General features: G+C 31.2%; 1 long non-coding RNA gene across 1 annotated transcript; it reads right to left on the minus strand.

Moving 5' to 3' along the window:
- On the minus strand, positions 1–6,690 carry LOC143226859 (uncharacterized). The gene is made up of 2 exons (XR_013014789.1): positions 5,449–6,690; positions 1–3,041 (listed from the first exon to the last, which is right to left on the minus strand). It is a non-coding gene; the product is annotated as an uncharacterized LOC143226859 (long non-coding RNA).
- Positions 6,691–24,916: the final 18,226 nt, after the last annotated feature.

A 24,916-nucleotide genomic window follows, 5' to 3' on the forward strand; every position in this document is an offset into this window, starting at 1 on the left:
GTTTAAAAAAGTTATGATTTAATAACTTTACAGATCCATGTATAGTACAGAGATGTTCGGATATTTCAATACTAGTTTAAAAAATTATATGTTACATCATATAATAAATCACTTTTTATTCTGTAAACTTAATGAAGACTATACACACATATTGGATCATTGTATAAAAATAAAGCTTACCTAATAATGACAATTATGATGAATATCTTGAAAATATGAAGGATAATAAAAATGACGAAACACGATGTGAATGTATATGAAAATTTACCAAAACATGTTTACAACTACATAAATCAACACTATCAGAAGTCAACATGTATTTATAAGGTTGTGTAAAGAATCCAGAAACAATTATTACACATCTCTATAGGCAACATGCTATATCAATGCTAACCCAATGTGATCTTGTTTTTCTTACCATCTTGGAGAATTGTTCTGGCATTTAAACAAGCAACAATGACTGCATAACCTCTCTGTAATACTATATCTCTGAAGAACTATGTTTTGTCCACATAGTTTATACACTTAGTTGTACAGTACCAAGAAGGTTATTATCAACTTGTTACAGGTCTCAAGAAGTAGGATAAAATAAACTACATAATGAACAAATAAGAATCCAAAGGACTTTGTTAACTATTAGAAGTTGGATTAAGATATAATTTAATGTTAGTGTTTAAATTTCAGTTTAATAATTAGACAGTACTGACTTTGCTACTTTCATGTGAAAAGGAAACTTTGAATGTCTCAAAGTGGACAAAAGGAAGAGATTGGGTTTAAGATATACATGCATTTTTTTTATAAATATTGTAAGGAGGTGGTTTCAATTTATATGGATATGAAGAAATTTTCCATGAATTTATTACATTTTTAATCATGTTCCGCAATGATTCTCCCATTTATGCTTTCTCTAAACATTTCTCAGTTACAGATCTTTTGTCCATGGTTTAATCACATGAATCTGTTCACACACATGTTAAGATAAAGGTAAATGATTTTCTGAAATTAGATGATAATGTTCAACTTCATGGATATATTGTTACTTCAGTTTTACCACTAATCTATATCTGGATATAAACATTAAAATACTGTAATTTTACATTGTTTATTATTTACAAACTACTCATTGTCATATGATCTTGATCATAATAAATATTTTTCATGACATTGGTATTTTAAAGTCTCAGAATTCTCAGTGACAAAGTAAAAGTTTCTATATTCATAAAACACCAAACTGATGGTGTTGTATTTAGACATTAAATTAGACAGTGACCCTCATATGGATGTCAAGGATTGTTTTAAATCCCCTTAAAAATTATGGGCATGTTAATAAAGCTGAAAAAAAAACAACCCAAAACCATGGCATTTGTTTTATCTAAAATTAGTTATAGAATTCAAATAAATATTACAACCAGTAAAGGTATGTGTGATTAACTTGTTAAATAATCTTTAACCAGGTTTTATACCTTTCTCTGGTATTTTAAGATATCATTCATTTGCAGACAACTTCTCAGTTTATGAAACTTATCTAAATCTCAAATACACTACATGGCCAAAAGTATGTGGACACCCCTTCTAATTAATGGGTGTTGCTATTTCAGCCACACACATTGCTAACAGGTGCATAAATTCAAGCACACAGCCATACATTCTCCATAGACAAACACTGGTAGTACAATGGGTCATTCTGAAGAGCTCAGTGACTTTCAACATGGCACTGTCATAGGATGCCACATTTCTAACAAGTCAGTTCATCAAATTTCTGCCCTGCAAGAGCTGCCCCCATGACCTCTAAGTGCTGTTATTGTGAAGTGGAAACATGTAACAAATCTATCACTAATGTCTTATGGTAAGTATAATTAATTATAATCATGCATTATTAGCATTTACCCCATAAAAATCAAAATAAACCTGATACTGAGCTAGATAACAGGACTGACAATAAAGTAATTACTTACTTTAGAAGACAGAATAACTGACTTTTTAATAAAACTGTTATTGAATAAGTTGACAAGACTGACATTTAATAATATTAACATCTTAAAAATAGCTTAATAAAAAACTGGTACCGAGTTAGGAAAAACCAGTGAGTCATGTTAGAAAGACTATTGTATATCAAGAGCCTAATGAAAAAGTTATAATTTATACATAAGATCAATATTATTGATTGTAAGTTACACATCTTCTTCCATCTCAAAATTAATACATTTTAACTTGCAAGTTACACACCTTCTTCCATCTCAAAATTAATACATTTTAACTTGTAAATTACACATCTTCTTCCATCTCAAAATTAATACATTTTAACTTGTAAGTTACACACCTTCTTCCATCTCAAAATTAATACATTTTAACTTGTAAGTTACACACCTTCTTCCATCTCAAAACTAATACATTTTAAATTGTAAGTTACACATCTTCTTCCATCTCAAAATTAATACATTTTAACTTGTAAGTTACACACCTTCTTCCATCTCAAAATTAATACATTTTAACTTGTAAGTTACACACCTTCTTCCATCTCAAAACTAATACATTTTAAATTGTAAGTTACACATCTTCTTCCATCTCAAAATTAATACATTTTAACTTGTAAGTTACACACCTTCTTCCATCTCAAAATTAATACATTTTAACTTGTAAGTTACACACCTTCTTCCATCTCAAAATTAATACATTTTAACTTGTAAGTTACACACCTTCTTCCATCTCAAAATTAATACATTTTAACTTGTAAGTTACACACCTTCTTCCATCTCAAAACTAATACATTTTAAATTGTAAGTTACACATCTTCTTCCATCTCAAAATTAATACATTTTAACTTGTAAGTTACACACCTTCTTCCATCTCAAAATTAATACATTTTAACTTGTAAGTTACACACCTTCTTCCATCTCAAAATTAATACATTTTAACTTGTAAGTTACACATCTTCTTCCATCTCAAAATTAATACATTTTTCTCCTGTTTCTGGCCAGTCAGTGGCTGAATACAGTCCACATAACAAAATTCTTTGATAATACTTGTCATCTCCATGTGACCTGAATAAATAAAATGAACAGTTGAAAGTACATCAAATACGCTATCAGTGATTTCAACAAATGTTTTATGAAGGTTCTAACTTTAAATATTACTGTTTTTACTACAGATAAGTAAACTTTAGTAACCAATAACAAGAGGGTATCCTCAATAGCACTTGAAATATGTTTAGACGGGATTAAAGTAAATTAATCTAAGAGACCATTTTTTCCCATTTCTATTAACTATATTTTTGTGCCCCAGTAATATCAAGCATGTAACACGTATACTCACTCAGTTCAATTTTATAACTCATCATGCAGGATTAGAATACATTAATCTACATGATGTTGGACATGGTCAAATATACCAATTGAAAGGGTTTGTCCTTCTGAAACCAATACTGTATTTATATCTCGTATTGAACAATAGATGCTGGAGTTATAAGCTAAAATTTTGTACTTGACCAAACAAACAAAAATCTCAAAAGTCATTCTGTGAGCTACTATGCTGTGGCTAAAATCACCACATTAGAAAAAGATCTGTATAAATCACTGTTCATAATTAGCTATTAAGGGTAGGAAAACCAATCAATAACATGGTACAACCACAAGGATCTACTGAATATATAAAATTGTAGAAATAACTTTGTAGAAAAAAACTATTTTACACAGCAAATATCTATCATATATGTGAAATACAACAGTAAATAGCTTGGTAGGAAAACCAAGCAGACAACCGACTTTTCACAACAAAGATCTATCACATTTAACAGTCAAACAGCTGGGTACAGAACCTATTTTTCACAACAAAGGCTCATCAATTATAAAAATTTAACAATAGATAACTTGATAGACATTACTATTTATATTACTATATACTATTTGTTTCAATGAAAATCAGCTGAGTATTTATTTGCCACAAGATCTAATGATTTACTATCCAGGATTATAAGGTCGTTGCTTCGACTTTGTTTTATTTATCATTTGTATCCTAGTGGTAGAAGTAGTAACTAGCAATCAAACATTGTGAACCTGCAAGATTTTGTATCTAGCAGTTGAATGAAAAACATTAAACTCCTGGTGTTGACTGGACATGAAAATTTTGATAAAGTTGCGCTTTATTTGTTTATAATAAACACACACACACATACAAAAATGTGTGTGGCTATCAGTTCCATATACATTCATGTTAATAATAGATTATTTGTAATAATTGAAAAAAACAGCAAGTTGTTGACATGACTTTTAATACACAGTAGAGACTTCACACTTTATAATTTTAAGTGTAGTGTTAGCACAATGTTATAAAACTTATAAACTACATCAACAAATAAAGTGATAAAGTTCTGTGATATTTAATTTGATCTTATAAAAGACTGAGTTATTTCTAACAAATATATGTTGATATAACCTGAAATCCTATTTATCATTAACAACTGATATGGTAACTGTAAGACTCTCTATGTAGACAAGACTTTCCATAACTTATTAATACATATCTTGAAACACATGAAAGTTTATAACAGAACTGTAGTTAATATTCTAACTACACTTAACTTTCCTATATATACTACAATGAAACGTGATCATCATATCCCAATTTCTCAAGAAGATTTCTTGGTAATAACTTATGGATGTTATGATAACAAACTTATGATAAAAGAAAGTTTACATATAATGAATGAAGGTTCAACTATCAATAGATATTCAAACTCATTCCTAGATGTATTTCATTCTCTACAAATTGAAAGTTTTTAACTTCCTAAACACTGTTCATTGTGTGTTTATATTAATAACACTGTTCATTGTATGTTTATATTTATAACACTGTTTATTGTATGTTTATATTAATATTTATGACACTGTTTATTGTGTTTATATTAATATTTATGACACTGTTCATTGTGTGTTTATATTAATATTTATGACACTGTTTATATTAATTAATTTTATTGATTTGCTTTTTGCTACATGACAATTATATATTTATTTGAAACCTCTCTCTCTGAATCTTTATCTAATTATGTTTTAGTGCCCAGATAACCATGGTGATTTAGACAACAAAGCTTCAACAAACAGACCATAAAATTGTGAGCATGAAGGAAAGTGTAAACTAATTTTGAAAATAATCAATTGTGAAAAACATTTGTTCCATGAACGTCATCAATGTTTATATTCGATAAACTGTTGTAGAGTTTGAAGAACACAATCTATACAGTTATATCAAACAGGAAATATCAAGTTATAATTCATTATCAGTTTTGTTTCTATGTTCTGATTGCTGGCAAAAAGTATTTTTTATGTAAGATGAAAATGAGCAAAAACAAAACACACATCACAGTATTATGTCACAATAAAAGCTTCCTAATTACCTAAATCAACAAGTTTCATTTTATATATTAGAGACAAATTCTCAGCTCATACTAACCCCTCAACTTGAGTATGTCTTGCACTCCAGGTGTTGATAATATCAGGTCATCCATTAAGTAATGTTTGATTTTAAGTTCAGAAAAAAAGAAAGGATTTCAAACACTTTTAATATTATTTAATCAATAATGTATGTTCCATTATTATTAATTACTTCCAACCAACAGTTCACAAGCTTCTGAATGTCACATCTATAAAATTCTTGGGTTTTGGAGGAAAAAATCTAGAGAGGGTATTTTGACATCTTCATGTGTTCCAAGCTCATTTCCATCAAGATAGTTCTGCAAACTTCGGAATAGATGATAATCAGATGGGGCAAGGTCTGCAGAATAAGGAGGATGTGGAAGTTTTTCCCAGTCTAGCTCTTCAGTCTTTGCAGATGTGATCATTGCTGTATGGGGTTGTGCATTATCCAGGTGTAACACAACACCTTTACAATAGATCAAAGCAGGCCTCTTTTCTTTCAGTGCAACATTTAAGTGCTCCAACTGTTGACAGTAAAAGTCTGATGTAATTGTTACATTGAGTGTCAGCAACTCAAAGTGGATCACACTAACAATACCCCAGCAAATGTTAAAAAGATTTCCCTAGGGTGGAGGTCCTTTTCGGACTGTGTCTTAGCCAGTTTACCTGTACTAAGCTATTGTCTGTGGTGCTTAACATTTTTATAATATATCCATTTTTAATCTTCAGTCACTAACCTGTCCAAAAAAGGTGAGTTATGTTTATAAGAGTGCAGATAAGTGCAAATGTTCACTCTTGTTCTAAGGTTGGCTTCTGTCAAATCATGGGGAACCCATTTTCCAAATTTTGACACCTTTCCAAGCTGTAGCAGATGACGATGAACTGTTAATGGGTTGAATTAAACTTTTGTGCTAATTCTTCAACTATAACAGCACAATCTTCATCAAGTGCAGCCAGCAGCAAGTCATCAGTAAACTCAACAGGATGACCTGAACATGGCACACCACGATAATAATCTAGCTTTTATTGTTGAGTCATAGAAACTGACATGACTATCATGATACCTAGAACAGTCAGTAGACATGTGGTATCTGAAGATGTAATTTATATAAACTGACATGACTATCATGATACCTATATCAGTCAGTACACATGTGGTATCTGAAGATGTAATTTATATAAACTGACATGACTCTCATGATACCTATATCAGTCAGTAGACATGTGGTATCTGAAGATGTAATTTATATAACCTGACATGACTATCATGATACCTATATCAGTCAGTAGACATGTGGTATCTGAAGATGTAATTTATATAAACTGACATGACTATCATGATACCTGTATCAGTCAGTAGACATGTGGTATTATCTGAAGATGTAATTTATATAAACTGACATGACTATCATGATACCTATATCAGTCAGTAGACATGTGGTATCTGAAGATGTAATTTATATAAACTGACATGACTATCATGATACCTATATCAGTCAGTAGACATGTGGTATCTGAAGATGTAATTTATATAAACTGACATGACTGTCATGATACCTAGATCAGTCAGTAGACATGTGGTATCTGAAGATGTAATTTATATAAACTGACATGACTATCATGATACCTATATCAGTCAGTAGACTTGTGGTATCTGAAGATGTAATTTATATAAACTGACATGACTATCATACCTATATCAGTCAGTAGACATGTGGTATCTGAAGATGTAATTTATATAAACTGACATGACTATCATGATACCTATATCAGTCAGTAGACATGTGGTATCTGAAGATGTAATTTATATAAACTGACATGACTATCATGATACCTATATCAGTCAGTAGACATGTGGTATCTGAAGAAGTAATTTATATAAACTGACATGACTATCATGATACCTAGAACAGTCAGTAGCCATGTGGTATCTGAAGATGTAATTTTTATAAACTGACATGACTATCATGATACCTTTATCAGTCAGTAGACATGTGGTATCTGAAGATGTAATTTATATAAACTGACATGACTATCATGATACCTATATCAGTCAGTAGACATGTGGTATCTGAAGATGTAATTTATATAAACTGACATGACTGTCATGATACCTATATCAGTCAGTAGACATGTGGTATCTGAAGATGTAATTTATATAAACTGACATGACTGTCATGATACCTAGATCAGTCAGTAGACATGTGGTATCTGAAGATGTAATTTATATAAACTGACATGACTATCATGATACCTATATCAGTCAGTAGACATGTGGTATCTGAAGATGTAATTTATATAAACTGACATGACTATCATGATACCTATATCAGTCAGTAGACATGTGGTATCTGAAGATGTAATTTATATAAACTGACATGACTGTCATGATACCTAGATCAGTCAGTAGACATGTGGTATCTGAAGATGTAATTTATATAAACTGACATGACTATCATGATACCTATATCAGTCAGTAGACATGTGGTATCTGAAGATGTAATTTATATAAACTGACATGACTGTCATGATACCTATATCAGTCAGTAGACATGTGGTATCTGAAGATGTAATTTATATAAACTGACATGACTGTCATGATACCTAGATCAGTCAGTAGACATGTGGTATCTGAAGATGTAATTTATATAAACTGACATGACTATCATGATATCTAGATCAGTCAGTAGACATGTGGTATCTGAAGATGTAATTTATATAAACTGACATGACTATCATGATACCTGTATCAGTCAGTAGACATGTGGTATTATCTGAAGATGTAATTTATATAAACTGACATGACTATCATGATACCTAGAACAGTCAGTAGACATGTGGTATCTGAAGATGTAATTTATATAAACTGACATGACTATCATGATACCTGTATCAGTCAGTAGACATGTGGTATTATCTGAAGATGTAATTTATATAAACTGACATGACTATCATGATACCTATATCAGTCAGTAGACATGTGGTATCTGAAGATGTAATTTATATAAACTGACATGACTATCATGATACCTATATCAGTCAGTAGACATGTGGTATCTGAAGATGTAATTTATATAAACTGACATGACTATCATGATACCTATATCAGTCAGTAGACATGTGGTATCTGAAGATGTAATTTATATAAACTGACATGACTATCATGATACCTATATCAGTCAGTAGACATGTGGTATCTGAAGATGTAATTTATATAAACTGACATGACTATCATGATACCTATATCAGTCAGTAGACATGTGGTATCTGAAGATGTAATTTATATAAACTGACATGACTATCATGATACCTATATCAGTCAGTAGACATGTGGTATCTGAAGATGTAATTTATATAAACTGACATGACTATCATGATACCTATATCAGTCAGTAGACATGTGGTATCTGAAGATGTAATTTATATAAACTGACATGACTATCATGATACCTATATCAGTCAGTAGACATGTGGTATCTGAAGATGTAATTTATATAAACTGACATGACTGTCATGATACCTAGATCAGTCAGTAGACATGTGGTATCTGAAGATGTAATTTATATAAACTGACATGACTATCATGATACCTAGATCAGTCAGTAGACATGTGGTATCTGAAGATGTAATTTATATAAACTGACGTGACTATCATGATACCTGTATCAGTCAGTAGACATGTGGTATTATCTGAAGATGTAATTTATATAAACTGACATGACTATCATGATACCTAGAACAGTCAGTAGACATGTGGTATCTGAAGATGTAATTTATATAAACTGACATGACTATCATGATACCTGTATCAGTCAGTAGACATGTAGTATTATCTGAAGATGTAATTTATATAAACTGACATGACTATCATGATACCTATATCAGTCAGTAGACATGTGGTATCTGAAGATGTAATTTATATAAACTGACATGACTATCATGATACCTATATCAGTCAGTAGACATGTGGTATCTGAAGATGTAATTTATATAAACTGACATGACTATCATGATACCTATATCAGTCAGTAGACATGTGGTATCTGAAGATGTAATTTATATAAACTGACATGACTGTCATGATACCTAGATCAGTCAGTAGACATGTGGTATCTGAAGATGTAATTTATATAAACTGACATGACTATCATGATACCTATATCAGTCAGTAGACTTGTGGTATCTGAAGATGTAATTAATATAAACTGACATGACTATCATACCTATATCAGTCAGTAGACATGTGGTATCTGAAGATGTAATTTATATAAACTGACATGACTATCATGATACCTATATCAGTCAGTAGACATGTGGTATCTGAAGATGTAATTTATATAAACTGACATGACTATCATGATACCTATATCAGTCAGTAGACATGTGGTATCTGAAGATGTAATTTATATAAACTGACATGACTATCATGATACCTAGAACAGTCAGTAGACATGTGGTATCTGAAGATGTAATTTTTATAAACTGACATGACTATCATGATACCTTTATCAGTCAGTAGACATGTGGTATCTGAAGATGTAATTTTTATAAACTGACATGACTATCATGATACCTTTATCAGTCAGTAGACATGTGGTATCTGAAGATGTAATTCATATAAACTGACATGACTATCATGATACCTATATCAGTCAGTAGACATGTGGTATCTGAAGATGTAATTTATATAAACTGACATGACTGTCATGATACCTAGATCAGTCAGTAGACATGTGGTATCTGAAGATGTAATTTATATAAACTGACATGACTATCATGATACCTATATCAGTCAGTAGACTTGTGGTATCTGAAGATGTAATTAATATAAACTGACATGACTATCATACCTATATCAGTCAGTAGACATGTGGTATCTGAAGATGTAATTTATATAAACTGACATGACTATCATGATACCTATATCAGTCAGTAGACATGTGGTATCTGAAGATGTAATTTATATAAACTGACATGACTATCATGATACCTATATCAGTCAGTAGACATGTGGTATCTGAAGATGTAATTTATATAAACTGACATGACTATCATGATACCTAGAACAGTCAGTAGACATGTGGTATCTGAAGATGTAATTTTTATAAACTGACATGACTATCATGATACCTTTATCAGTCAGTAGACATGTGGTATCTGAAGATGTAATTTTTATAAACTGACATGACTATCATGATACCTTTATCAGTCAGTAGACATGTGGTATCTGAAGATGTAATTCATATAAACTGACATGACTATCATGATACCTATATCAGTCAGTAGACATGTGGTATCTGAAGATGTAATTTATATAAACTGACATGACTGTCATGATACCTATATCAGTCAGTAGACATGTGGTATCTGAAGATGTAATTTATATAAACTGACATGACTGTCATGATACCTATATCAGTCAGTAGACATGTGGTATCTGAAGATGTAATTTATATAAACTGACATGACTATCATACCTATATCAGTCAGTAGACATGTGGTATCTGAAGATGTAATTTATATAAACTGACATGACTATCATGATACCTATATCAGTCAGTAGACATGTGGTATCTGAAGATGTAATTTATATAAACTGACATGACTATCATGATACCTTTATCAGTCAGTAGACATGTGGTATCTGAAGATGTAATTTTTATAAACTGACATGACTATCATGATACCTAGATCAGTCAGTAGACATGTGGTATCTGAAGATGTAATTTATATAAACTGACATGACTGTCATGATACCTATATCAGTCAGTAGACATGTGGTATCTGAAGATGTAATTTATATAAACTGACATGACTATCATACCTATATCAGTCAGTAGACATGTGGTATCTGAAGATGTAATTTATATAAACTGACATGACTATCATGATACCTATATCAGTCAGTAGACATGTGGTATCTGAAGATGTAATTTATATAAACTGACATGACTATCATGATACCTATATCAGTCAGTAGACATGTGGTATCTGAAGATGTAATTTATATAAACTGACATGACTATCATGATACCTAGAACAGTCAGTAGACATGTGGTATCTGAAGATGTAATTTATATAAACTGACATGACTATCATGATACCTTTATCAGTCAGTAGACATGTGGTATCTGAAGATGTAATTTATATAAACTGACATGACTATCATGATACCTTTATCAGTCAGTAGACATGTGGTATCTGAAGATGTAATTTATATAAACTGACATGACTATCATGATACCTATATCAGTCAGTAGACATGTGGTATCTGAAGATGTAATTTATATAAACTGACATGACTGTCATGATACCTATATCAGTCAGTAGACATGTGGTATCTGAAGATGTAATTTATATAAACTGACATGACTATCATGATACCTAGATCAGTCAGTAGACATGTGGTATCTGAAGATGTAATTTATATAAACTGACATGACTATCATGATACCTATATCAGTCAGTAGACATGTGGTATCTGAAGATGTAATTTATATAAACTGACATGACTATCATGATACCTATATCAGTCAGTAGACATGTGGTATCTGAAGATGTAATTTATATAAACTGACATGACTATCATGATACCTATATCAGTCAGTAGACATGTGGTATCTGAAGATGTAATTTATATAAACTGACATGACTATCATGATACCTATATCAGTCAGTAGACATGTGGTATCTGAAGATGTAATTTATATAAACTGACATGACTATCATGATACCTAGATCAGTCAGTAGACATGTGGTATCTGAAGATGTAATTTATATAAACTGACATGACTATCATGATACCTATATCAGTCAGTAGACATGTGGTATCTGAAGATGTAATTTATATAAACTGACATGACTATCATGATACCTATATCAGTCAGTAGACATGTGGTATCTGAAGATGTAATTTATATAAACTGACATGACTATCATGATACCTGTCATGATACCTATATCAGTCAGTAGACATGTGGTATCTGAAGATGTAATTTATATAAACTGACATGACTATCATGATACCTATATCAGTCAGTAGACATGTGGTATCTGAAGATGTAATTTATATAAACTGACATGACTATCATGATACCTATATCAGTCAGTAGACATGTGGTATCTGAAGATGTAATTTATATAAACTGACATGACTATCATGATACCTATATCAGTCAGTAGACATGTGGTATCTGAAGATGTAATTTATATAAACTGACATGACTATCATGATACCTATATCAGTCAGTAGACATGTGGTATCTGAAGATGTAATTTATATAAACTGACATGACTATCATGATACCTATATCAGTCAGTAGACATGTGGTATCTGAAGATGTAATTTATATAAACTGACATGACTATCATGATACCTATATCAGTCAGTAGACATGTGGTATCTGAAGATGTAATTTATATAAACTGACATGACTATCATGATACCTATATCAGTCAGTAGACATGTGGTATCTGAAGATGTAATTTATATAAACTGACATGACTATCATGATACCTATATCAGTCAGTAGACATGTGGTATCTGAAGATGTAATTTATATAAACTGACATGACTATCATGATACCTATATCAGTCAGTAGACATGTGGTATCTGAAGATGTAATTTATATAAACTGACATGACTATCATGATACCTCAGTATCAGTCAGTAGACATGTGGTATCTGAAGATGTAATTTATATAAACTGACATGACTATCATGATACCTAGATCAGTCAGTAGACATGTGGTATCTGAAGATGTAATTTATATAAACTGACATGACTATCATGATACCTATCTATCAGTCAGTAGACATGTGGTATCTGAAGATGTAATTTATATAAACTGACATGACTATCATGATACCTATATCAGTCAGTAGACATGTGGTATCTGAAGATGTAATTTATATAAACTGACATGACTATCATGATACCTATATCAGTCAGTAGACATGTGGTATCTGAAGATGTAATTTATATAAACTGACATGACTATCATGATACCTATATCAGTCAGTAGACATGTGGTATCTGAAGATGTAATTTATATAAACTGACATGACTATCATGATACCTATATCAGTCAGTAGACATGTGGTATCTGAAGATGTAATTTATATAAACTGACATGACTATCATGATACCTATATCAGTCAGTAGACATGTGGTATCTGAAGATGTAATTTATATAAACTGACATGACTATCATGATACCTATATCAGTCAGTAGACATGTGGTATCTGAAGATGTAATTTATATAAACTGACATGACTATCATGATACCTATATCAGTCAGTAGACATGTGGTATCTGAAGATGTAATTTATATAAACTGACATGACTATCATGATACCTATATCAGTCAGTAGACATGTGGTATCTGAAGATGTAATTTATATAAACTGACATGACTATCATGATACCTATATCAGTCAGTAGACATGTGGTATCTGAAGATGTAATTTATATAAACTGACATGACTATCATGATACCTATGTGGTATCAGTCAGTAGACATGTGGTATCTGAAGATGTAATTTATATAAACTGACATGACTATCATGATACCTATATCAGTCAGTAGACATGTGGTATCTGAAGATGTAATTTATATAAACTGACATGACTATCATGATACCTGTATCAGTCAGTAGACATGTGGTATCTGAAGATGTAATTTATATAAACTGACATGACTATCATGATACCTATATCAGTCAGTAGACATGTGGTATCTGAAGATGTAATTTATATAAACTGACATGACTATCATGATACCTATATCAGTCAGTAGACATGTGGTATCTGAAGATGTAATTTATATAAACTGACATGACTATCATGATACCTATATCAGTCAGTAGACATGTGGTATCTGAAGATGTAATTTATATAAACTGACATGACTATCATGATACCTATATCAGTCAGTAGACATGTGGTATCTGAAGATGTAATTTATATAAACTGACATGACTATCATGATACCTATATCAGTCAGTAGACATGTGGTATCTGAAGATGTAATTTATATAAACTGACATGACTATCATGATACCTATATCAGTCAGTAGACATGTGGTATCTGAAGATGTAATTTATATAAACTGACATGACTATCATGATACCTATATCAGTCAGTAGACATGTGGTATCTGAAGATGTAATTTATATAAACTGACATGACTATCATGATACCTATATCAGTCAGTAGACATGTGGTATCTGAAGATGTAATTTATATAAACTGACATGACTATCATGATACCTATATCAGTCAGTAGACATGTGGTATCTGAAGATGTAATTTATATAAACTGACATGACTATCATGATACCTATATCAGTCAGTAGACATGTGGTATCTGAAGATGTAATTTATATAAACTGACATGACTATCATGATACCTATATCAGTCAGTAGACATGTGGTATCTGAAGATGTAATTTATATAAACTGACATGACTATCATGATACCTATATCAGTCAGTAGACATGTGGTATCTGAAGATGTAATTTATATAAACTGACATGACTATCATGATACCTATATCAGTCAGTAGACATGTGGTATCTGAAGATGTAATTTATATAAACTGACATGACTATCATGATACCTATATCAGTCAGTAGACATGTGGTATCTGAAGATGTAATTTATATAAACTGACATGACTATCATGATACCTATATCAGTCAGTAGACATGTGGTATCTGAAGATGTAATTTATATAAACTGACATGACTATCATGATACCTATATCAGTCAGTAGACATGTGGTATCTGAAGATGTAATTTATATAAACTGACATGACTATCATGATACCTGTATCAGTCAGTAGACATGTGGTATCTGAAGATGTAATTTATATAAACTGACATGACTATCATGATACCTATATCAGTCAGTAGACATGTGGTATCTGAAGATGTAATTTATATAAACTGACATGACTATCATGATACCTATATCAGTCAGTAGACATGTGGTATCTGAAGATGTAATTTATATAAACTGACATGACTATCATGATACCTATATCAGTCAGTAGACATGTGGTATCTGAAGATGTAATTTATATAAACTGACATGACTATCATGATACCTATATCAGTCAGTAGACATGTGGTATCTGAAGATGTAATTTATATAAACTGACATGACTATCATGATACCTATATCAGTCAGTAGACATGTGGTATCTGAAGATGTAATTTATATAAACTGACATGACTATCATGATACCTATATCAGTCAGTAGACATGTGGTATCTGAAGATGTAATTTATATAAACTGACATGACTATCATGATACCTATATCAGTCAGTAGACATGTGGTATCTGAAGATGTAATTTATATAAACTGACATGACTATCATGATACCTATATCAGTCAGTAGACATGTGGTATCTGAAGATGTAATTTATATAAACTGACATGACTATCATGATACCTATATCAGTCAGTAGACATGTGGTATCTGAAGATGTAATTTATATAAACTGACATGACTATCATGATACCTATATCAGTCAGTAGACATGTGGTATCTGAAGATGTAATTTATATAAACTGACATGACTATCATGATACCTATATCAGTCAGTAGACATGTGGTATCTGAAGATGTAATTTATATAAACTGACATGACTATCATGATACCTATATCAGTCAGTAGACATGTGGTATCTGAAGATGTAATTTATATAAACTGACATGACTATCATGATACCTATATCAGTCAGTAGACATGTGGTATCTGAAGATGTAATTTATATAAACTGACATGACTATCATGATACCTATATCAGTCAGTAGACATGTGGTATCTGAAGATGTAATTTATATAAACTGACATGACTATCATGATACCTATATCAGTCAGTAGACATGTGGTATCTGAAGATGTAATTTATATAAACTGACATGACTATCATGATACCTATATCAGTCAGTAGACATGTGGTATCTGAAGATGTAATTTATATAAACTGACATGACTATCATGATACCTATATCAGTCAGTAGACATGTGGTATCTGAAGATGTAATTTATATAAACTGACATGACTATCATGATACCTATATCAGTCAGTAGACATGTGGTATCTGAAGATGTAATTTATATAAACTGACATGACTATCATGATACCTACAGTCAGTAGACATGTGGTATCTGAAGATGTAATTTATATAAACTGACATGACTATCATGATACCTATATCAGTCAGTAGACATGTGGTATCTGAAGATGTAATTTATATAAACTGACATGACTATCATGATACCTATATCAGTCAGTAGACATGTGGTATCTGAAGATGTAATTTATATAAACTGACATGACTATCATGATACCTATATCAGTCAGTAGACATGTGGTATCTGAAGATGTAATTTATATAAACTGACATGACTATCATGATACCTATATCAGTCAGTAGACATGTGGTATCTGAAGATGTAATTTATATAAACTGACATGACTATCATGATACCTATATCAGTCAGTAGACATGTGGTATCTGAAGATGTAATTTATATAAACTGACATGACTATCATGATACCTATATCAGTCAGTAGACATGTGGTATCTGAAGATGTAATTTATATAAACTGACATGACTATCATGATACCTATATCAGTCAGTAGACATGTGGTATCTGAAGATGTAATTTATATAAACTGACATGACTATCATGATACCTATATCAGTCAGTAGACATGTGGTATCTGAAGATGTAATTTATATAAACTGACATGACTATCATGATACCTATATCAGTCAGTAGACATGTGGTATCTGAAGATGTAATTTATATAAACTGACATGACTATCATGATACCTATATCAGTCAGTAGACATGTGGTATCTGAAGATGTAATTTATATAAACTGACATGACTATCATGATACCTATATCAGTCAGTAGACATGTGGTATCTGAAGATGTAATTTATATAAACTGACATGACTATCATGATACCTATATCAGTCAGTAGACATGTGGTATCTGAAGATGTAATTTATATAAACTGACATGACTATCATGATACCTATATCAGTCAGTAGACATGTGGTATCTGAAGATGTAATTTATATAAACTGACATGACTATCATGATACCTATACCTAGATCAGTCAGTAGACATGTGGTATCTGAAGATGTAATTTATATAAACTGACATGACTATCATGATACCTATATCAGTCAGTAGACATGTGGTATCTGAAGATGTAATTTATATAAACTGACATGACTATCATGATACCTATATCAGTCAGTAGACATGTGGTATCTGAAGATGTAATTTATATAAACTGACATGACTATCATGATACCTATATCAGTCAGTAGACATGTGGTATCTGAAGATGTAATTTATATAAACTGACATGACTATCATGATACCTATATCAGTCAGTAGACATGTGGTATCTGAAGATGTAATTTATATAAACTGACATGACTATCATGATACCTATATCAGTCAGTAGACATGTGGTATCTGAAGATGTAATTTATATAAACTGACATGACTATCATGATACCTATATCAGTCAGTAGACATGTGGTATCTGAAGATGTAATTTATATAAACTGACATGACTATCATGATACCTATATCAGTCAGTAGACATGTGGTATCTGAAGATGTAATTTATATAAACTGACATGACTATCATGATACCTATATCAGTCAGTAGACATGTGGTATCTGAAGATGTAATTTATATAAACTGACATGACTATCATGATACCTATATCAGTCAGTAGACATGTGGTATCTGAAGATGTAATTTATATAAACTGACATGACTATCATGATACCTATATCAGTCAGTAGACATGTGGTATCTGAAGATGTAATTTATATAAACTGACATGACTATCATGATACCTATATCAGTCAGTAGACATGTGGTATCTGAAGATGTAATTTATATAAACTGACATGACTATCATGATACCTCAGTCATCAGTCTGAAGATGTAAAGACATGATACCTATATGGTAGACATGTGGTATCTGAAGATGTAATTTATATAAACTGACATGACTATCATGATACCTATATCAGTCAGTAGACATGTGGTATCTGAAGATGTAATTTATATAAACTGACATGACTATCATGATACCTATATCAGTCAGTAGACATGTGGTATCTGAAGATGTAATTTATATAAACTGACATGACTATCATGATACCTATATCAGTCAGTAGACATGTGGTATCTGAAGATGTAATTTATATAAACTGACATGACTATCATGATACCTATATCAGTCAGTAGACATGTGGTATCTGAAGATGTAATTTATATAAACTGACATGACTATCATGATACCTATATCAGTCAGTAGACATGTGGTATCTGAAGATGTAATTTATATAAACTGACATGACTATCATGATACCTATATCAGTCAGTAGACATGTGGTATCTGAAGATGTAATTTATATAAACTGACATGACTATCATGATACCTATATCAGTCAGTAGACATGTGGTATCTGAAGATGTAATTTATATAAACTGACATGACTATCATGATACCTATATCAGTCAGTAGACATGTGGTATCTGAAGATGTAATTTATATAAACTGACATGACTATCATGATACCTATATCAGTCAGTAGACATGTGGTATCTGAAGATGTAATTTATATAAACTGACATGACTATCATGATACCTATATCAGTCAGTAGACATGTGGTATCTGAAGATGTAATTTATATAAACTGACATGACTTTATATAATCAGTCAGTAGACATGTGACTGAAGATGTAATTTATATAAACTCATGACTATCATGATACCTATATCAGTCAGTAGACATGTGGTATCTGAAGATGTAATTTATATAAACTGACATGACTATCATGATACCTATATCAGTCAGTAGACATGTGGTATCTGAAGATGTAATTTATATAAACTGACATGACTATCATGATACCTATATCAGTCAGTAGACATGTGGTATCTGAAGATGTAATTTATATAAACTGACATGACTATCATGATACCTATATCAGTCAGTAGACATGTGGTATCTGAAGATGTAATTTATATAAACTGACATGACTATCATGATACCTATATCAGTCAGTAGACATGTGGTATCTGAAGATGTAATTTATATAAACTGACATGACTATCATGATACCTATATCAGTCAGTAGACATGTGGTATCTGAAGATGTAATTTATATAAACTGACATGACTATCATGATACCTATATCAGTCAGTAGACATGTGGTATCTGAAGATGTAATTTATATAAACTGACATGACTATCATGATACCTATATCAGTCAGTAGACATGTGGTATCTGAAGATGTAATTTATATAAACTGACATGACTATCATGATACCTATATCAGTCAGTAGACATGTGGTATCTGAAGATGTAATTTATATAAACTGACATGACTATCATGATACCTATATCAGTCAGTAGACATGTGGTATCTGAAGATGTAATTTATATAAACTGACATGACTATCATGATACCTATATCAGTCAGTAGACATGTGGTATCTGAAGATGTAATTTATATAAACTGACATGACTATCATGATACCTATATCAGTCAGTAGACATGTGGTATCTGAAGATGTAATTTATATAAACTGACATGACTATCATGATACCTATATCAGTCAGTAGACATGTGGTATCTGAAGATGTAATTTATATAAACTGACATGACTATCATGATACCTATATCAGTCAGTAGACATGTGGTATCTGAAGATGTAATTTATATAAACTGACATGACTATCATGATACCTATATCAGTCAGTAGACATGTGGTATCTGAAGATGTAATTTATATAAACTGACATGACTATCATGATACCTATATCAGTCAGTAGACATGTGGTATCTGAAGATGTAATTTATATAAACTGACATGACTATCATGATACCTATATCAGTCAGTAGACAGTCTGAAGATGTAATTTATATAAACTGACATGACTATCATGATACCTATATCAGGTAGACATGTGGTATCTGAAGATGTAATTTATATAAACTGACATGACTATCATGATACCTATATCAGTCAGTAGACATGTGGTATCTGAAGATGTAATTTATATAAACTGACATGACTATCATGATACCTATATCAGTCAGTAGACATGTGGTATCTGAAGATGTAATTTATATAAACTGACATGACTATCATGATACCTATATCAGTCAGTAGACATGTGGTATCTGAAGATGTAATTTATATAAACTGACATGACTATCATGATACCTATATCAGTCAGTAGACATGTGGTATCTGAAGATGTAATTTATATAAACTGACATGACTATCATGATACCTATATCAGTCAGTAGACATGTGGTATCTGAAGATGTAATTTATATAAACTGACATGACTATCATGATACCTATATCAGTCAGTAGACATGTGGTATCTGAAGATGTAATTTATATAAACTGACATGACTATCATGATACCTATATCAGTCAGTAGACATGTGGTATCTGAAGATGTAATTTATATAAACTGATACCTATATCACAGTGACTATCATGATACCTATATCAGTCAGTAGACATGTGGTATCTGAAGATGTAATTTATATAAACTGACATGACTATCATGATACCTATATCAGTCAGTAGACATGTGGTATCTGAAGATGTAATTTATATAAACTGACATGACTATCATGATACCTATATCAGTCAGTAGACATGTGGTATCTGAAGATGTAATTTATATAAACTGACATGACTATCATGATACCTATATCAGTCAGTAGACATGTGGTATCTGAAGATGTAATTTATATAAACTGACATGACTATCATGATACCTATATCAGTCAGTAGACATGTGGTATCTGAAGATGTAATTTATATAAACTGACATGACTATCATGATACCTATATCAGTCAGTAGACATGTGGTATCTGAAGATGTAATTTATATAAACTGACATGACTATCATGATACCTATATCAGTCAGTAGACATGTGGTATCTGAAGATGTAATTTATATAAACTGACATGACTATCATGATACCTATATCAGTCAGTAGACATGTGGTATCTGAAGATGTAATTTATATAAACTGACATGACTATCATGATACCTATATCAGTCAGTAGACATGTGGTATCTGAAGATGTAATTTATATAAACTGACATGACTATCATGATACCTATATCAGTCAGTAGACATGTGGTATCTGAAGATGTAATTTATATAAACTGACATGACTATCATGATACCTATATCAGTCAGTAGACATGTGGTATCTGAAGATGTAATTTATATAAACTGACATGACTATCATGATACCTATATCAGTCAGTAGACATGTGGTATCTGAAGATGTAATTTATATAAACTGACATGACTATCATGATACCTATATCAGTCAGTAGACATGTGGTATCTGAAGATGTAATTTATATAAACTGACATGACTATCATGATACCTATATCAGTCAGTAGACATGTGGTATCTGAAGATGTAATTTATATAAACTGACATGACTATCATGATACCTATATCAGTCAGTAGACATGTGGTATCTGAAGATGTAATTTATATAAACTGACATGACTATCATGATACCTATATCAGTCAGTAGACATGTGGTATCTGAAGATGTAATTTATATAAACTGACATGACTATCATGATACCTATATCAGTCAGTAGACATGTGGTATCTGAAGATGTAATTTATATAAACTGACATGACTATCATGATACCTATATCAGTCAGTAGACATGTGGTATCTGAAGATGTAATTTATATAAACTGACATGACTATCATGATACCTATATCAGTCAGTAGACATGTGGTATCTGAAGATGTAATTTATATAAACTGACATGACTATCATGATACCTATATCAGTCAGTAGACATGTGGTATCTGAAGATGTAATTTATATAAACTGACATGACTATCATGATACCTATATCAGTCAGTAGACATGTGGTATCTGAAGATGTAATTTATATAAACTGACATGACTATCATGATACCTATATCAGTCAGTAGACATGTGGTATCTGAAGATGTAATTTATATAAACTGACATGACTATCATGATACCTATATCAGTCAGTAGACATGTGGTATCTGAAGATGTAATTTATATAAACTGACATGACTATCATGATACCTATATCAGTCAGTAGACATGTGGTATCTGAAGATGTAATTTATATAAACTGACATGACTATCATGATACCTATATCAGTCAGTAGACATGTGGTATCTGAAGATGTAATTTATATAAACTGACATGACTATCATGATACCTATATCAGTCAGTAGACATGTGGTATCTGAAGATGTAATTTATATAAACTGACATGACTATCATGATACCTATATCAGTCAGTAGACATGTGGTATCTGAAGATGTAATTTATATAAACTGACATGACTATCATGATACCTATATCAGTCAGTAGACATGTGGTATCTGAAGATGTAATTTATATAAACTGACATGACTATCATGATACCTATATCAGTCAGTAGACATGTGGTATCTGAAGATGTAATTTATATAAACTGACATGACTATCATGATACCTATATCAGTCAGTAGACATGTGGTATCTGAAGATGTAATTTATATAAACTGACATGACTATCATGATACCTATATCAGTCAGTAGACATGTGGTATCTGAAGATGTAATTTATATAAACTGACATGACTATCATGATACCTATATCAGTCAGTAGACATGTGGTATCTGAAGATGTAATTTATATAAACTGACATGACTATCATGATACCTATATCAGTCAGTAGACATGTGGTATCTGAAGATGTAATTTATATAAACTGACATGACTATCATGATACCTATATCAGTCAGTAGACATGTGGTATCTGAAGATGTAATTTATATAAACTGACATGACTATCATGATACCTATATCAGTCAGTAGACATGTGGTATCTGAAGATGTAATTTATATAAACTGACATGACTATCATGATACCTATATCAGTCAGTAGACATGTGGTATCTGAAGATGTAATTTATATAAACTGACATGACTATCATGATACCTATATCAGTCAGTAGACATGTGGTATCTGAAGATGTAATTTATATAAACTGACATGACTATCATGATACCTATATCAGTCAGTAGACATGTGGTATCTGAAGATGTAATTTATATAAACTGACATGACTATCATGATACCTATATCAGTCAGTAGACATGTGGTATCTGAAGATGTAATTTATATAAACTGACATGACTATCATGATACCTATATCAGTCAGTAGACATGTGGTATCTGAAGATGTAATTTATATAAACTGACATGACTATCATGATACCTATATCAGTCAGTAGACATGTGGTATCTGAAGATGTAATTTATATAAACTGACATGACTATCATGATACCTATATCAGTCAGTAGACATGTGGTATCTGAAGATGTAATTTATATAAACTGACATGACTATCATGATACCTATATCAGTCAGTAGACATGTGGTATCTGAAGATGTAATTTATATAAACTGACATGACTATCATGATACCTATATCAGTCAGTAGACATGTGGTATCTGAAGATGTAATTTATATAAACTGACATGACTATCATGATACCTATATCAGTCAGTAGACATGTGGTATCTGAAGATGTAATTTATATAAACTGACATGACTATCATGATACCTATATCAGTCAGTAGACATGTGGTATCTGAAGATGTAATTTATATAAACTGACATGACTATCATGATACCTATATCAGTCAGTAGACATGTGGTATCTGAAGATGTAATTTATATAAACTGACATGACTATCATGATACCTATATCAGTCAGTAGACATGTGGTATCTGAAGATGTAATTTATATAAACTGACATGACTATCATGATACCTATATCAGTCAGTAGACATGTGGTATCTGAAGATGTAATTTATATAAACTGACATGACTATCATGATACCTATATCAGTCAGTAGACATGTGGTATCTGAAGATGTAATTTATATAAACTGACATGACTATCATGATACCTATATCAGTCAGTAGACATGTGGTATCTGAAGATGTAATTTATATAAACTGACATGACTATCATGATACCTATATCAGTCAGTAGACATGTGGTATCTGAAGATGTAATTTATATAAACTGACATGACTATCATGATACCTATATCAGTCAGTAGACATGTGGTATCTGAAGATGTAATTTATATAAACTGACATGACTATCATGATACCTATATCAGTCAGTAGACATGTGGTATCTGAAGATGTAATTTATATAAACTGACATGACTATCATGATACCTATATCAGTCAGTAGACATGTGGTATCTGAAGATGTAATTTATATAAACTGACATGACTATCATGATACCTATATCAGTCAGTAGACATGTGGTATCTGAAGATGTAATTTATATAAACTGACA

This window comes from Tachypleus tridentatus, chromosome 9, assembly GCF_004210375.1.
Source record: "Tachypleus tridentatus isolate NWPU-2018 chromosome 9, ASM421037v1, whole genome shotgun sequence".
NCBI lineage: Eukaryota > Metazoa > Arthropoda > Merostomata > Xiphosura > Limulidae > Tachypleus > Tachypleus tridentatus.